Consider the following 18104-nt stretch of genomic DNA (forward strand, 5'->3'; position numbering starts at 1 on the left):
AAGGTGCCATTATGACGGTAAAAATTGTATCTAAAAATGTTCCCCACAGGCGATTAAAACTCGTGTTCTCCTTACCAAAAATAGCAATTTTCCGCCGCTTTCAAGTGAATGGTGATGTTGCGTAGCCTCCGGGTTTTGCGAAAAAATCGTTGTGGTCGCATACATTTTACTTGCGGAATTGGGCGGTTGAGGCTGTATTTCGTTCCTTGACCTTTTCTAGCTTATAAAAGCTCCATTCCCGGTGAGAGTAGTCTCTTTGTGATTACAGCGCGGCACCCTTTTGATACATTCCAAATCCTATTTGACCTCTCAGCTTATTCTGAGATCTTGTCTCTCGCCTATAGGGTGTAAGCATGCAGATTTAGGACTTACAGCATTCTTAATACTGGCCTTTATTATACTATATTTGTGCCTTCATTATACTATATCTGCACTTAAGTCCGATGTCACATCTTGTCCCTCTCTATGAGGTTAGGGCCCGCATCAATGATAAGTCTAAGCAGATGCGACGATGCTCAGGGGGATTGCTCCGGCAGGACCATGTCGGCTCACTTCTTTCGACGCGACTTATATTTGAAAAAAGCGCGAAAGTGAATGCACCGCAGCACGTTTCGCTTAGGGTAGGCAGTTGTACAGATGAATGCTCACTTAAAAAAACTTTCGTCTGCCCCGTACAACCTATTTACGTGACTTTTAGCGCGAAATAGAGAAGCAGGTGCACGTAACATCATTAGAAAATCAGGGCCGTCTCGAAAGTATGCTTTCGATAGCATTGATTTGAAGCGACAAGGCCTTATCCCAGCCGTAAGCTCTCGGGACCGAGACATCGAATCCTGGCGGAAAAGACAGAAAGCGCGGAGAGAGAAAAAGCGACGGATGAGAGGTGGCCTACTTGTGATAACGAGGCCGATTCAAAAGAATGACGTCATTTTGCCTCCTTAGTTTTTTCCTTTCTCCATGGCAAAATTAAAGCCTCGCTTTTTCAGTTTACGTTAACGTTTTTTCGGCTGGAAAAGACATTTGCGAGAAAATCGAATTTAAATATCTTCCCGCTAACACTCAAACTCGTCACATCCTAACTCGAACAGGACGGTTTGTGGCTGTTTTGGTGAGAATGTCGATGTAGCGTTGTCCTGGGTGTCCCCGCCCAAAAATCTGTGCCTACACGCTCATTTCACCAGTAGAATCGCTCGGTGGTGGTGCCTCTGCTATTCTGGTTTTTGATTATTCTAACATAAAAAAGGTGCATATTGGGCAAGCCCGTTGGGTTGAAGGGATACTGCCCCCGTAAAAATATATTTGTTGCGGCGCGCAGAATCTGGTGTCTACTTCTTCTTGCTTCCCCAGCGTGTAAGTTCACTATGCAGCAATGGAATGGTTCCGGAGCAAAGCTCCCAGCGAAAGCAGCTCACACGTTTTGCTCTGGCTGTCTCTGTGTGCTCTTGTGGGGACATGACGAAATGAAATCAACAATGTTGATCAGATGTGTGTTTCGTCATTGTGGTGCTACTGCTTGGCGACGTTTTTGTTGGCTGTGCTGGTTTGATACCACATACCGTCCACATGCCCGGAATCAGCATTATCGCTGGAGATACCTGCATACCTCCCCGGTTCATACTGCAATCTGGATGGCTGGATGACCGCCACGTTTCCAATGTCAGCATGGCCCTTCGACATGCCTCATGATGCTTTTAGGCGCCATTTCAGCTTTTCGAAGGATTAGGCTGCTGGCGGTCCGCCGAGTATATACAGGGCCAACTCTTGCCACGACGACGAGAGGAAAATTTCATCGGCGCGCTTCGGTTTTTTGGCGACCATATATGCTTCCGAGCGGATGCTGCAGGTGGAAATTGAGCATTGCTCGGTGCCAGAGTGCTGACGGCTGGCGTATACCTGCGATACGGGCAGGGAATGATGGAGAAGGCGCTGTTCAGAATGTGCCTGTGGTACTCCTAGTGCCGCCACGCCTGAGTCGCTTTGGGACTCTAAGCCCCATAAACCAAACCAATACAATGGCGGCGGGAGCTGCTTAGGGCCCAATGCCTGTGCTGCAATTCTCGGAGCGACGCGTACGCATTGCGAAATCTTCGAAATCATAAGGTCTGTTGACAGTAGTAGTACTAGTAGAAAACATTTATTCCAAAAAGGTAGGATAGAGAGGCGGAAATACAGGTTTTGGGTGGAGTCCTTATTTCAGGACCCCAATGTCCACCGCAGTTGCTCTTGCTTAAGATATCAACTTTCGCTGCGTCGCCAAGTCAGACCTGAGCAGGGCAGACTCCCACTGTTCCTCGGAGTGATGTTTGTCTAGTTCGGGGGCTTGGGACCGGAGCAGCCCCATGTTACATGATATGTTGTTGAAATTCCGCCACACCAGGGGCAGATGCTGTCATATCTGTCTGGGAAGATGATGTGGTACTTGTGTAGGTTAGGAAAGGTGTTCGTCTCTAGTAGTCGCCATTCCCTCGCCTCTGCCGCCGTTAGCTTACGGTGTGGTGGGGGATAGACTTGTCTTTGTGTTCGGAGAAGGAGGAGGCGCTCGCCGTACGTAGATGGGAGAGGGGTGAGGTCGGGGAGGTTAGTCGCTCGGTTAGTATATCCTCGAGCTAGACTGTCCGCGGCCTCGTTACCTTCGAGCCCCTCGTGCCCAGGAGTCCAAGTGATTTGGTGTTTGCACGTGGAATTTTGATTGTGGGGTAGTCAGAATGGGAGCGACGGAGTGTGGAAGTCTGCCAGAGAGGAAGAGGCGACACGCGGACTGGGAGTCGGTAATAATTTTTAACTGATTTCCCGTAGCATCGCCGTGCTGGATTGCGAGGGCAATTGCAGCAGTTTCTGCTACTGTGGGAGAGCAGTTTCGTAGGGAGGCGCTGGCGATTTCCTTGAAATTGGTGTCCAAGACGACCGCCACCGCGTTTGTTGAATCGGGCTACATGGCTGCGTCGACGTATACAGCATTTTGTGCCTGTCGATGTGTGCGGCGCAGATAGTCCACTCGCGCCTTTCGTCATCCCTTTTGTGAGTCCGAGTGCATGTTCTTCGGGAGTGGAGCTACATACACGCGAGTTCGCAGAGTTGAGGTTAGGTCTCGGTTGTCCTGGACGGCGCATATGTCAGCCGTAGAACCTACTCTTTCCAAGATTGCGCGTCCAGCTTTTGTGGTGAGGAGGCGTTCCTTTTGCGATGCTAGGACGGCTTCTCGAATTTCTTCTATTGTGTTGGTCAGTCCCAGGCCCTCGAGGTGGCAGTTGGCCGTGTACATCGGGAGGCCTAACGCATGTTTGTAGGTGGTACGGATGATGGCATCTGCCTTGTCTCGCTCATTCACCAGAAGTGGTAGGAATGGGAGACCGTATGACAGGCGGCTCATAACTAGAGCCTGTATCAATCGAATTGTATCCTCCTCTCTCATGCCTTTTCGGTTGCGGGTGATGCGCCGAATCATGCGGGAGATCTGGAGGGCAGTTGTCCGGAGACGCTGTAACGTGTGGTTGGCTTTCCTGTCGCTCTGAAGCCAAAGGCCCAGGATGCGGATAAGAGGGACTTCCGTTATTCTCGTGCCTTCGAGGTAAACCTCGATGTCGCCGGGAGATTTGTAGGCATAGCCCTGAATGCGGTAATTTCGGATTTTTCGGGTGCGCAGCGGAGGCCGCAATTTGCTGCTTGTCTTTCTACGCAATTGACTGCCTCTTGTAGGGTGTTTTCTTTGTCGCCAAGGGAACCCCAGGTGGACCAGATGGTAATATCATCAGCGTAGATAGTATAGCCGATGCCTTCAATAGCCTCGAGCGCTTTTGCCATGCCGGTCATAGCTATATTGAAGAGGAGAGGAAAAATGATAGAGCCTTGGGGAGTGCCTTTGTTGGGTGTCTGCTCTGTGCCGGAGCGGACATCTCCCATGCCAATCGTGGCCGTGCGGTTGCTGAGAAAGTTTTTGATGTAGTTGAAGGTCGTGGGTCCGCAATCGAGGGCGTTGAGCTCTTTCAAGATGGCGTCGTGAGAAACTTTGTCAAAAGCGCCTTTCAGATCAAGTGCCATAATTAGGTGCTCGCCGCCTCTCGGGATGTTACTGAGTACTTCTTCCTTGAGAAGGAGGAAAGCGTCTTCCGTAGAAAGACCTTTCCTGAAGGCGGTCATAGTAGGTGGAAAGAGGTTGTTGTCCTCTATGTAGTTTTGGAGGCGGGTCTGGATAACGCGCTCGTATAGTTTGCCCAGGCAAGAGGTGAGGGAGATGGGTCGTAATGCTTCCAGGCTTGGTGGTTTGCCTGGTTTTGGGATAGTCACGATTTCGGAGTGTTTCCACTCTGCAGGGAGTTCTCCCGCCTCCCATAGGGCGTCATTTATGTAGGTTGTGAGGACCTCGATCTGCGACTTGCCCAGGTTTCGAATCATCCCATTTGTGATCTTGTCCGCGCCTGCTGCCGTGTTGCGTGTGGCAGATCGAGCCGCGGCGTAAACCTCGGCAGTGGTGATGGGGGCGTCCAGCCTCTAATTTGGGCCTCCCGAGTACGAGATTGTGCTGGGAGGATGGAGGGCGCCGATGTATTTGGTTTTGAGGGCGGTGAGGAGGGCCGCGTCGTCTCCGGGGTACAGATGGGCGATTTTCTTGAGTGTACGGTTAGTGGCAGACCGCGATGTTTGCGGATCGACGAGGCTGCTGAGGATCGCCCAGGTGCGGGAGGTCCCCAGCGTGCCGCGTAGTGACTCGCAAAATTCCTGCCAATTCTGTTGAGAGAGGTGTTGTGCATACTCTTGTGCTTCTGCCGTGATCTGTGATATGCGGAGTCTCAAGGGACGATTGAGGCGTTGGCGTTTCCATCTGCGAACCAGAGTCCGTCGGGTCTGCCACAACTTCAGAAGGTGACGATCGACCGCCGGATTATCGGGTGTGCATTGTACTTCGGCGGTGGCCTCCTTGTGTGCTTTCCGAATCTGTTCACTTCATTCACTGATTGATTCAATGGGGTCTTCCGGAACGGCCTGTGCACGGTATTTATTCTAGTCCGTGATTTTGGCTGTTCCCAGGGTGCGACGAATGTTTGCGGCGGTGATAGACGTGCTTACGATGTAGTGGTCGCTGCCTAAGCTCTCTCTGAGATTTGTCCACGTAGCGTTATGGATGTTCTTGACGATTGTAAGGTCAGGGCATGAATCACGCGTGACGCTGTTTCCTTCGCGGGTTGGGTATGAAGGATCAGTAAGTATTTCCAGGCCCAGGGCATCCCGAGCTCGTACCATGCTCATACCACGAAGCGAGTTCGTTTTGTAGCCCCATTCCCTGTGGGGGGCGTTAAAGTCACCGAGTGCGATAAGCTGATGCGGAACAGCTAGCTGATCTGCCTCTTGAAGTATGTCAGAGAAATCGGCCTTGGTTGCTCGTGGGGGGTGATACACGTTCAGAACGAAGGTGCTCTTGCGGCCCCTCTTGTTGGGAATGACCTCGATCATGTTGTAGTTGATCTGTTCTCTCAAGGAGTGTTCGACCACCGTGATTCCCTTAGAAACAAGGGTGGCAACTTTTGGTGAGCTCGCGTTGTGGACTGTGTAATATCCTGGGAGAGTCGGCGCCGGGTTGACTCCTACCTCTTGCAGGCAGATTATATCGGGTCGAATGGGGGTGACATTGATGTATAGTTTCAAGAGGCTTTGTTTTCTCCTGAAACTTCGACAATTCCATTGCCACATCTCTAGGCGGTCAGGAGTGCCTTATTTAGAGAGCGGAGCCATCCTGGTGGCTGGTAAAGCTCCTGACAGATTCGTTGTCGCTACTCATAGCGACCGCCGCGGTCGCGGACCGGTAGGTTTTTGCTCGAGGGTTGTCAGAGCTGGTAACACGTTTTCTGCTAGGGACTTTGGTGTTTATGAGTGCTTGTAGGGTAAAAAATTGAGCGTCATGTGCGTCAAGGCGCTCGTCTATTTGTGCGATTTGGGCTGAGAGCTGGGAGGTGAATGTTGTGGGAAGGGGGTTTATGTTGTTCATAATGTTATTCAAGAGACGTCCCTCTATTTCTTCATATGTGTTGGGGAGGGGGGTGGTTGTCGGTTGGCGAGGTGTGGGAGTGGGTGTCGCCACTGGTGGTAGCAGTGGTTTGGGGGAAGTCTCAACGTCCCGGGGCGCAGGAGGTGGAGTAGGTTGAACGTGGGGGGTGGTGAGAGGAGTGCACTTGCGGGCTAGCTCCGCTACCTGGGATCGTAGCTTGTCGATAGTGTGTCATTTTTGCGAAGTCTGAGCATCTGGGTGGAGTGGGTGCGTTTGAAGGAACAGTGAGGAACTTCGAAAGCACCGGACACCTGACAGCATGCCATCGTCTGCGTCTTTAACTGAAGTTATTCCGGACGTGGTGCCGCAAGCAGCACAATAGAGACTCTGAGATTCCCCTACAGCCGCACGCACGACTCACGTTGGAGTGTATTCTACGTCGGGCAACGGGCAACGACGTAGCTGCTGTGTGTCCATAGGTGAGGGCGCCGACTTCTAGTCGCGATCTTGCTTGCGACCAGCGACCTTGAAATAGTAAAGCGCGGCGCATCCGTGGCGGCGGGCCCATCTGCTATTACTGTGGCCGAGGCAGATCACTCTAGAGAGCATACGCGTACCACCTCGCTGGCCTGCTTGGTTTCGCACCTGACGACTTCTGTCCTATTCTGCATTAGGATCTGTGTTTTATAAGTGAGGTCTAAGGCCAATTTTTCATTTTGTGGATGCATCTCTCTGTAACCCGTGGCTGAGTACCTGTGAGGAAAACAAAGACCGCCAAAAACCGAAGCTCTGGGATATAGTGATATTCCGTCTTCACATCGCAGACGGAGTCATGAAGGCTGTACTACATACAAAAACAAACAAACAGGAAGGCCCTCCTAGCAGGCGCTCGCGCCAGGGAACGCCCAGAAAACAAAAAGCCAAGAATGGCGGGGCCATGTAGCGCACTCTCTTTGACAGCTCTGATCGCTGCCTGAAGAGCGCGAGCAGACCAAGTCTTCAAGTGCGAACATAAAAAAATGCCCAGGAAGATCAAGAGTATTCTGCACAGAGTGTGCCATGCTTCTCTATATCAGAAACGACCGCAGCTACTTCTATGCAGTCCAGAAGTGAAACGTGCCACTGCATCAGTGCCATGTACACAAGTCTCTACAACTTTGTAATTATTAAACTAAAACGTTTACTGTTCGAAATTCCCATCCATGAGTTATTTATCAACCATGTATTTAATGACGCTAAGAAAGCTTTTGTTGAAAAAGGAAATTGGCGCCTGAAGAGGTTAGAACCTGCTGCCAATCTCAACGCCGAATGCGCCCACTATGGAAACCTGCCAGATTTTTTTAGCCCATCGCGCCATCGAAGACACCTTTCCACAAAGTGTGAATGGACTACTTTGGCCTTTTTACGAAGTGATGAAGTGGAGAACGTTGGATTGCTTGCTTTCTCGATTAACTATCTAATGTGGTACGCTGAGACCATGTCGCTTGCAAGCGGAACTGTTGCTGAAGCCGCTGAGTTTTTATGCAAACATTTTCCTGTGTCACGACGCTCATACATTCATTACTGACCAGGAGGCTGTTTTCACAGCCCACTTAATTTAGACTGTGCACCATCTAACGGACATCAGGAATAGCCGTACCACGGCATACCAGCCAAAAACTTGGTCGAAAGTCTTACGAGAACTCTGGCCGACATACATTCCATGTTTTCTGATGTGGAGCAAAAATCACGCCACCAGATTCATCCCTTACGCAACGCTCGCTTACAGCACTGCCCTGCTGTAGGCGACGCGGCTTGTCTAGCTTGACTTCAGTCGTCAAGTTACTACTGCTCTCGATCCTGTGTTGCCCGTTGATCTCAGCTGTGACAGTGCACCTGACCTCAACGTCGATACTCTTGTTCAGCGTGCCAGAAAAGCGCAGCAACTTGCAAGACAGCGAATACACCGTGAACAGCAGGTAGACGGTGATCGCTACAACGTCGGACGACGATTCGCTACGTACGAGCCAGGAGGCTATGTGCGCGTTTGGTTATCCGTTTGTGCGGATTCTCTCAGCAGTTACTGTTCTGATACTTCAGATCATAGAGTATCCTCCACAGCATTGGTTTCGCGACTTACGAAGTTTCGCCCCAACCTAAACCCGCTTATCACACAAAACAAAGCATACAGAGGTTGTGCAGGTTGTTCAGATGAAGCTCTTTTACGACAGACCTCTCGTTTGAACTCAGGCTTTGTGCAGCCCACTTTTGAGAAACTCATATCTGGCGCTCATGTGCCCTTTCTCTCGCCCCTTTAATCTGGCGGAAGCCGGCCGAATCGAAGCGATGCTGCACAGGAGCTGCAACCACATGTGCAGTAGGAGAAGAGGTAGGAGATGCATACTGCCTAACCCCTACAGCTCGCTCGGAGAGTCATGGCAGACCTTCAGTTCCGGCTTCCGGGGCTTGTTATAGCCGTTACACTCTGACACAAAAAATTCTGCAATAGACGGCAATGCAAAAGATTAGAATCGTTCTCTCAATATATCTACAAACCTCAATGGGTACAGAAGTTTTTTAGCTGCAGTTTGCAACGTATAAACTTTGGTATAGCAAACGTTAAAGGTGGCGTTGGATGAGTGCTTGACGAAGATACGGATATGTTTCGGAGATATGCCGAAGCGTTCCCAAATTTCTATAGAGATAAATAATATCACACTGCACAGTACCAAGACGCCACACCAGGAAAGACCTGTGAGTCAAATCTTGCCATTGAAGCACTGCGAAGTGGGTGTTGATCACGGCATTTATTCACCGTGGACCTAAAAAATTCTCATTCATCATTTAATCTATTATTACCGGCACAAGGTATTCACGCTCCGTGCTAATTAGAGCAGCAAATTAACATAATTCAGTACGCAGCACGTTGTTTTGAAGCAATCATCTGTTGCTCACATGCGGCGTCTACCACCTAAGCTTTATCAGACTCGTTTCGGGCTGCAGTGGGCACATGGTTCAACGGCATAAAAGTGTAAGCCTTGTGTCCGTGAATAAAAGTGTAGGTCCGCTCTTTCTCCTGAAACACAGGCGTGAAACTGCAGGAATTCCTCCAACGACTCGAGCACTGTAAGTAACACAAGCTGGAGTTTACTCCGCGATGCTAGCGCTAGATTTCTTTCCTGATGGAAAGAATGAACTCGACGAGAAAGCGAGGGCTGCTGGCGAAGCCGGCCCAGCCCGTCTTCTCAAACACACACACACACTCTGCCGGGCGCGTCCGCACGTGGAGAGAGAGAGAAAAAAAGAGCGTACAAAAATGGCGTTTTTCGCCAAAGAGGTGGCGTAACTCATTTTTCAATTTTTCGATTATTGGGCTTAAGAAAGAGCAATCGTTTCGTGCGCACACGCGAATTACGAGGAGAGGCCCGTTCAAAGCTGGGCGCGTTTCTCCTAAATAGTGGGGCTTCTTTTTTATTTTTCGATTCTATAGAGCTTACAAAGAATCTAATGCGGACTTATTTTTATCTATGCTCCTCAAGACGAGAAGTAAGGAATAATCTGCAGTCCGTGACCAGTGCATCGTGCTTCAAGTCCTAAAAGACTAGCTGCGAACGCAGTTTTGAAAGTGCGCGCGCGGGGCATGGAGAGGTCGTTCATCGTTTTTTGCAATTAGAACTGCAAGGAATTTTGCGCATCATAAGAAGGTAATATGAAATTTGAAATTTAAAAGCAAAATTCAAATTAAATTTAAAAGCAGTGAGCTGCGAGATGTAGTGAGCAGAGTCTTCAACACACGATCAATCAAGCATTTTTCTACTATAGCAGGTTCGCTCATCATCCTTCTTGGAAGTGTCTTGACAGCATTGCAGCTTTGGCATTTGAAAAACAGGAATATGACACCATGCCACCAAGGCGAGAGGCGCGCGCAGTAGCCGATGCGGGTGGGATGGCGCTATTTCCCTGTTCGTGTATTGTTTTTCAGGCAATAAAGGCAAAACTGGTATATTTTGTTAACCTTGAGTGATTGCTTTTCTTGTTTCCATTTATATATATATATATATATATATATATATATATATATATATATATATATATATATATATATATATGGGTCTTCAGAGCGAGAACTTCAAACTTTGTTGAGACGATTGAGAAAAAGAAGCAAGGGAAGAATAACCCGTGTTCCAGCAGTGTTCTCTTTGCAGAAACTCTTAAATATGGGTAGGTGACTGCGTAGCCGCCTTTCTACGGGTATTTCGAATGCCTTACGCATAGATGCATGTAGCAGATAAAAAGCGGAAATTTATGTGTTGTTACAAAGCGATAGGCTACAAAATAGATGTCTTGAAGTGCCCGTGCTGCGGCTCCATATGCGGTGCTGATCTGTACCAAGTTGTTTATCATTGCATGGACTCCCACAAGGGACGCGACTACCTCATCGCTTAGCGTGCTTTCCCACCGACGGCGAGAAATTTTGTGGATTGACCAGAGCCGGAGTGAACGGAATCTGCGAAGATAGTGGTAAAAATTAGATGGGACACAAGTTTCGCTTTAAGGGTATGACGCGATAGCGTTAAAGAGCTAATGCCCATATATTCGGAATGGCGATTTTCAACATTGCACCACAGCGGTGGCAACGTCGTATACTCGTTTGTGCATACGCCTCGCATGCGGGAGGTGCGGGGTTCAATCTGCAGTGCCGCCGGGTATCCACCTGTGATACAATAGGTAGAAGGTTTCCCCTGCCTGGTGCTCTACTGATTTAGGGTAAAATGCATAGGAAATGGGTCTTTGACTCCACCTTGAGCAGAGGAAACAACCTTGTGCCATGGCGCTCTTTGGCCACAGATGCCCTTGCGCCATAAAAATTCACTATCAATATCGTCATTATCAGCATTGCCGTCATCTTTCATTTCATTTCATTTTATTGCTTAAGGCAATGCATGTAGCACCCCAAAAAAAGGGTGTTACATAGGGGTGGCAAGAATTTGAAGCATAAATTCACAATAACAAGGAAGTTTTTCTATTTCACCGAAAAGACATGGGCAAGTAATGATGGCAACGTTTTCTGGAAGGCCGTTTCAGTCTGCGACTGCACGAGGAAAGAACGAATTAGAAAAACTGACGGTGCCTGAGCGTGGACGGGCAAATTGCAGGCAGAGGTGGACATCTGACCTGAAAAATCTGGACATCACCTCAACCTTAAAAAGAATTTGCTGAGCTCACTTAACCTCAACATCATCAGTTAAAGTTCAGGTCAGGTGAGGGCATCTAAGTGAGGTGAGGGCGTCTAAGGAGACCTCAACCTCCACTGATGAGGTTGGGGTCTCCTTAGACGCCCTCACCTCACTTTTTCTGAGGCCACTGTTGACCTCACTCAACCTCACCTCAACTTCAACTTGTGATGTTGAGATCGGTTGCTCAACCTCAGAAACAAACGAAAAACAACACAAAAAGCGATTAAGAAGTTTTTCAGTTAAATATAATTCTCAGAATCCTGTGAGAGCGGAAAGCCAAAATGATTATGGTATTGTTACGGGGAAATACTCTTTACATTTATTTACAAGTGTTTGGGTTAGAATAAAGAGTTCTAGCAGGTAGCAGCAACACGAACAATCAGCTTCTTATTCTTCTTCTTCGTTCGTCCTCTCACGCGAGACGCCACTTCGTCTTCCACTGCCACTTCGTCGTAACACGACTCCCGGCGGCACGAGCGCCGTCTCGGCGCTACGGCGGTGGTCGAGAAGCGACGTGGTAGGGCTTTAGGCGCATGACGTGAACAATATCGGTGGGTGGTCTACACGCCACACGATAAGGGCCATGGCGGGGGACAAAAGTTTTTCAGAGAGACCGACGGGGCGGGAAGGAGACCACAAAAGAACGAGCGACCCCGGTTCGTAGGTGACGTGGCGTTGGCGATTGTTGTAGAGACTTCTGTGCTTGCTGGGACGCTTGGAGCCTACTACGGGCGATTTGGCGAGCGTCTGCAGCTTGAACAATGGCGTCACGGGCGTAGGCGGTGACGGGGCGGCCAGGGGATGAGACAAGTGTGTCCAAAGGCAGGACGGCGTGTCTCCCATATAAGAGATAGAACGTTGAAAAACCAGTTGTGTCATGCCGGGAGGTGTTGTAAGCGAACTTCACATAGGGCAAGGCGAGATCCCTGTCTTTGTGGTCGGGGGAGACGTACATCGACAATATGTCTGTTAATGTGCGGTTCAACGCTCAGTTAGCCCGTTCGTCTGCGGGTGGTATGCTGTGGCAATCTTGTGCTTGGTTGAACATGAGCGCAGGATGTCGTCATCAACTCGTGACATGAAATAGCGTCCGCGGTCCGTGAGTAATTGACGAGGGGCACCATGTTGCAGAATAAGATAGTGCAAAAGGAAGTGAGCGACATCGGTCGCGCAGCTCGTAGGCAATTCACGGGTGATGGCGTACCGAGTGGCATTGTCGGTGGCTACTGCGACCCACCTATTTCCGGATTCCGAGGTCGGGAATGGTCCAGGGAGGTCGAGCCCTACACGGTGGGACGGCTCCACGGGCACATCTATACGGTGCTGAAGACAAGGAGATGGTGCCGAAGGCTTCTTCCTGCGTTCACAGAGGTTGCAAGTGGTGACAAAACGCTTGACTGTACGGTATAAGCCAGGGCAAAAGAAGCGGCTTCGTATCCGGTCGTAGGTTCTTGGCAAACCAAGGTGTCCAGCTGCAGGCAGGTCATGGAGTTCTGCGATTATAGAAGAGCGCAGCTGCTGGGGAATGACTAGAAGGAGGGAGGGCCCGTCAGGACGAATGTTTCAGCGATAGAGGATGCCATTTTTGGTATCGAAGAGCTGCAGGGAGCGCTTCGAGCTTCCAGAGCTGAGGCCCTCGATGATGGTTTCCAAATATGGGTCCTTGCGCTGCTCTTCAGAGATATTGTGTAGATCAGAAATGCCAAACAGGGAAGGGATATCGTCAGTGTCACTGAGATCAGTTGGCTCGACAGGGTATCGAGACAGGCAGTCAGCGTCTTGATGAAGACGTCCAGACTTGTACACAACAGTGTACGAATACTCTTGAAGGCTTAGCGGCCAGCGGCCAAGACGCCCGGAAGGGTCTTTCAGCGAGGACAGCCAGCAAATGGCATGGTGGTCCGTGACAACATAAAAGGCACGCCCGAACAAGTATGGCCGGGATTTAGCTACAGCGCAAACGAGGGCGAGGCACTCCCGTTCGGTAATCAAGTAATTTCGCTCGGCAGGTGAAAGCAGGCGGCTAGCATACGCAACGACGGGGTCTGGGCCCCGGGAGAGTTGTGCGAGCACTGCTCCGATTCCGTTGCCGCAGGCGTCCGTGCGGAGTTCAGTAGGGGCCGCGGTGGTCAAAATGGGCCAGAATCGGTGATGACTTCAGCAGGCGGAAGAGCGTGGAAAACGCATTTTGTTGTTCAGGGCCTCAGGTAAACTCGGTGTCGGTCTTCAGTAGGTCGGTGAGGGGACGAGCGATAAGGGCAAAATCTTGAATAAAATGGCGAAAGTAGGAACACAGCCCAAGAAACATGCGCACATCCTTCATGGACTGTGGATGAGGAAAGTGTTTCACTGCTTCAATTTTAGCGGGATCAGGACGTACGCCAGAGGCGTCGACGAGATGTCCAAGAATGATGAGTTGCCGGCGACCGAATTGGCATTTGGACGAGTTACAAGCTGTAGCCAACCCGTAGGAAATACAGTCAGGACACTGCTGAAACGTTCAAGGTGCGAGGCAAAGGTGGGCGAGAAGACAACAACATCGTCGAGGTAGCACATACAAATAGTACACTTAAATCCGTGAAGGAGCGAGTCCATCATCCTTTTGAAGGTAGCTGGTGCATTACAAAGTCCGGACGGTATGACTTTAAACTAGTATAAACCGTCAGGTGTGACAAAAGCTGTTTTTCCGCGGTCCTGCTCATCAACGGCGATTTGCCAATTACCGGAACGAAGATCAATGGAAGAAAAGTATTGAGATCCGTGGAGGCAGTCGAGAGCGTAATCGATCCTTGGGTGTGGGTACACGTCTCTTCTTGTGATGCGGTTCAGGTGGTGCTAATCAACGCAGAAACGCCAACTGCCGTCTTTATTTTTAACAAGGACGACGGGAGAGGCCCAAGGACTGGAGGACGGTTCGATGATGTCCTTGGAGAGCATCTTTTCGACTTCCTTTTGTATCACTTGGCGTTAAGAACTGGACACCCTATAAGGGCGGCGGTGCAGAGGAGCGGCGTCACCGGTGTTGATACGATGCTGCACAATAGTCGTACGCGCTAAAGGGCGGTCATTGAAATCAAATATGTCCTGAAAGGATGCCAGTAAATGGGTAAGCGTCTGTGCTTGGTCTGCGGAGAGATCGGAAGTGATCATATTGGCATAATGGTCAGGTCTCGAAATAGCTGTGAAATGACCGTCCGAAGAGCGCGACGCACAGTTTGTGACTGTGGAGATCACGTACTCGTCGGTCGGGGGTAGCGTGGCGAGGCACATGCCTTGAGGAAGCGTCTGGACGTGCGTACTGAAGTTGAGAACAGGTAGACATGCGCTGTTTGCCGATACTGTGACAACTGTGTGTGCAAGGGTAGCATTCTTAGTGACGGGCAAATCAAGGTCAGGAGTGATGACATACTGGCCGTTGGGAAGAGGTGGAACAGATTTAAACAAAACTTAAGAAGCGGCTGCAGGTGGTAAGCGCGTGAACTCGGCAGTACAGAGACGATGCACAACTGGGGCAGGTGGCTCTAAGAGGAACGGTAGGTCGAACTCAACAACACTTGTGGCACAGTCAATAAGGGCTGCGTGCTCACTAAGGAAATCAAGGCCGAGTATGATTTCATCAGGGCAGTGGTCGAGAACGGTAAAGAGCACGGTGGTTTGGCGATCAGAAATTGTCACACGAGCAGCACACAGGCCGAGGACTGGGGATGTTGTGCCATCGGCAACTCGAAGTCCGGCTGTAGGAGCAGGCGTCAGTACTTTGCGGAGGCGGCGACGTAGGTCGGAACTCATCACAGAAATGAGGGCGCCCGTGTCAACCAGAGCAGATACAGCAACTCCATCGACTTTTATGGTCAGTAAATTCCGTGGGGCACGAAGATCTAAATGAGGTGTTTTGGGGCCGGGTCGTCGCTGCAGCATCACCTCTAGAGGCTGCAGAAGCTAGTTTTCCGCCTGTGATCGTCCGTAGGGACTAGGAGAGGTAACGCGTGGTCGTTGCGGCGAACGGGACTCGCGGCGCTGTGGGGATGGTGAGCGGCTGAAGCGGGGCGGCGAGGCGTCGGTGGTGGGGCTTGATGGGTCCAAGGATCGCGAGAAAGAGCTTGAGCGGGCAGCGTCGGGCCGATAAGGAGAAGTCGAGGGACGGGTCCGCTGGGAGGAGTACCATCGACTACGGCAATGACGAGCTATGTTGCCTACACGGGAACAATTGAAACATATGGGCCTTTCGTCAGGCATACGCCACTCGGAGGGATTGCGTGGTCGAGAAGTGGCGTAAACGGGACAACAGGATAAACAGGAGGGACTTCGGGTATTTGGGGGGGATGAATAGCGGCGACTGAGTTGAAACCCAAGTTGGCAATTTCCCGTCGCACGACTGCTAGAATAAGTTGAAGGGTCAATGGCTGGTCGGCCAGAGGAGTTGCTAAAGGTGCCGGACCAATTGCTTCAAGCTCACGGCACACAATACCGGTCACGTTCTCAGGTGAGGTCGGCTGGTTCCGAGAACAAAGATCTTGGCAAGACGAAGACGCAGCCTTGTTGGGCAGGCGGGCGATATGCTGGGTGATTCGTCGGCTTTTGGCGTCCTCGAAGCGGCGGCATTCTTTTATGATGTCGCCGATCTTGTCGCAGTTTTTGTAGATGAGCAGATTGAAGGCGTCGTCTGCGATGCCCTTGAGCACATCTCCGACTTTGTCAGCCTCGCTCATCTTTGTATCCACTTTGTAGCACAGAGACAACACATCTTGAATATAAGAGACGTAGGACTCCTTGGATCACTGGGCGCGACTGGCAAGATCACCTTTAGCGGCAAGCTGCCGGCCGAGTGGTTTGGCGAAAAGGTCGATAAGCTTCCTCTTGCAGTCAGCCCAGGTGGTCAGTGTCTCTTCGTTGGTATCATACCACTTGAATGCCGTGCCCTTAGGGTAAAAACTATGTTCGCAAGCATGAAAGTTTGGTCCCAGCGGTTGTTAGCGCTGCACCGTTAATACCTGCGAAGCCAAGTCTCGACGTCGGCGTCCCTCTAGAAGGGTCCAGGATCACGAGGGTGTGAGGACGAAGGACACCGATGCTGCCGAATCTTGTGGGGATGCTTCCGTCACTGTCGGCTGTGGTAGGTATCGTCCGCTACGTAATTCCGTCTTGCCGCACCTCCGCCAAGGACGTTGCGGTGAAATACTATTTACATTTATTTACAAGTAATGGGGTTAGAATAACGTGTTCCTAGCAGGGAGCACCCACACGAACAGCTTCTTCTTCTTCTTCGTTCGTCCTCTCACGCGGGAGGCCACTTCGTTTTCTACTGCCACTTCGTCGTAATAGTATTATTAAGGTGTGTACAGACACTATTGATGTGCATGCCATAGGAGAAGCTTATAATCTGCTATCAACCCTCAGAGAGTATATGGCCTGCGGCAGGGGGGTCCCATACGTGGTTATCACTAGTACGTCGGTGAGTACTTTACATGTGTCAATATTTGACAACCTGCTTCGTGTATACTTGTTCGTATTGGAAGGCTCTCGCTCATTCACGCACGAAGTGGCAATTCACAAACACAGACCGTCTACACCATCTACCAGATATTCGGAGGAGGAAGGGGGAAGTATTCACAATACTCTTTTAAGGCTTAAGAATAGTTACGAAAATAAATAAACTGGTCGTCGATGTATTTTCCAATGCGAAGGTCATACAGACGCATATCAGCATATTTCGATTTTCTTGCTCTATCTGGCATAGCGAGAATGCTCTTCTCAGTCTTCTGTATATTGCCTTCGAAAACCCTTAACAAGGTGCGACTGTCGTACACCAACAGATGCACGTTGTATTTATGTCAGTGTAGAAGCGAGCGGCTTCTTTTATTAATGCGAATGCATTAGATGGCTCACTTTCAAGGTCACATCCGAAAAAAGCTTCCGCAAGAAACGGCACCATGTGACCTCACGAGCTGACGAGTCGCGCAACGAACGTGACGTCATCACATAAGCAATTATTACTAATTAATACAATTAAGTAACGCCAAGACTAATTAGTATAATTAGTGTTGACATCATATTAGTGCGCCGTCATAGAAGGTCACGTGACAGCGATGTAATGTGCCATCAAACCTAGTCACCTGATGACGCTGTAATATGACATCACACCTACTCACGTAACAATCATGTAATTTCTCTTCATACCCGGCCCCCATCCGCCCCCATTTCAAGATCCATATGGATCTCACATTACTATACATGTGCGCATGACGCGATACAAAGAGTACGCGCAACCCGGTCCACATTATTGAAATTCGGATTGTCCAGCAGGTAAACGCGCCAGTTCTCATGTTTGACATACTGCAAAGATCATGCAACGACACATGCCTCTGACTCGAGATGATGGCGATGATGGTGCTAACAGTGTATCTTTATAAGGCCTGGCAAATCTGATATACCACTACCAACTTAAAAGTTGCCAGAATTTTGATTAAATGTTGTACATTACCCAGCAGCCGAACATAATTATTGTGCGGAAAAATCGGAATGCCAGCAGCTAATAATTAGAGATGATGATGCTGGTGTTCCTGGGAGGTGAAGACCCTCCCCCGTTTCCGCCACTTCCCTACAGGTGGCGAGGGAGATGGTTTCGAAATGCTAGTAATTCTCTGATGACTCGCTGATCCCGCTGCATTTTGAAAGAAGGGCTAGATTACACTATGCGAACTTTTAAAATCACATGGGTCAAAACAAATGGCCTAGAGTGGGCAGCGTGAACCACTCACTGTGTCAAGAGCGCCGTGGCTCTTCGCTCAAATTTCTTCGCAGCGAAACCTTTTTCCGAGTGCGCTCCCCCCTACCCCAATCACCCCTGCCTGCCCACCCCGTGGAAAGAAAACACGCCTAAATACTCATACGCCTCAACAGAGACAAGC

This window comes from Amblyomma americanum, chromosome 2, assembly GCF_052857255.1.
Source record: "Amblyomma americanum isolate KBUSLIRL-KWMA chromosome 2, ASM5285725v1, whole genome shotgun sequence".
Taxonomy (NCBI): Eukaryota; Metazoa; Arthropoda; class Arachnida; order Ixodida; family Ixodidae; genus Amblyomma; species Amblyomma americanum.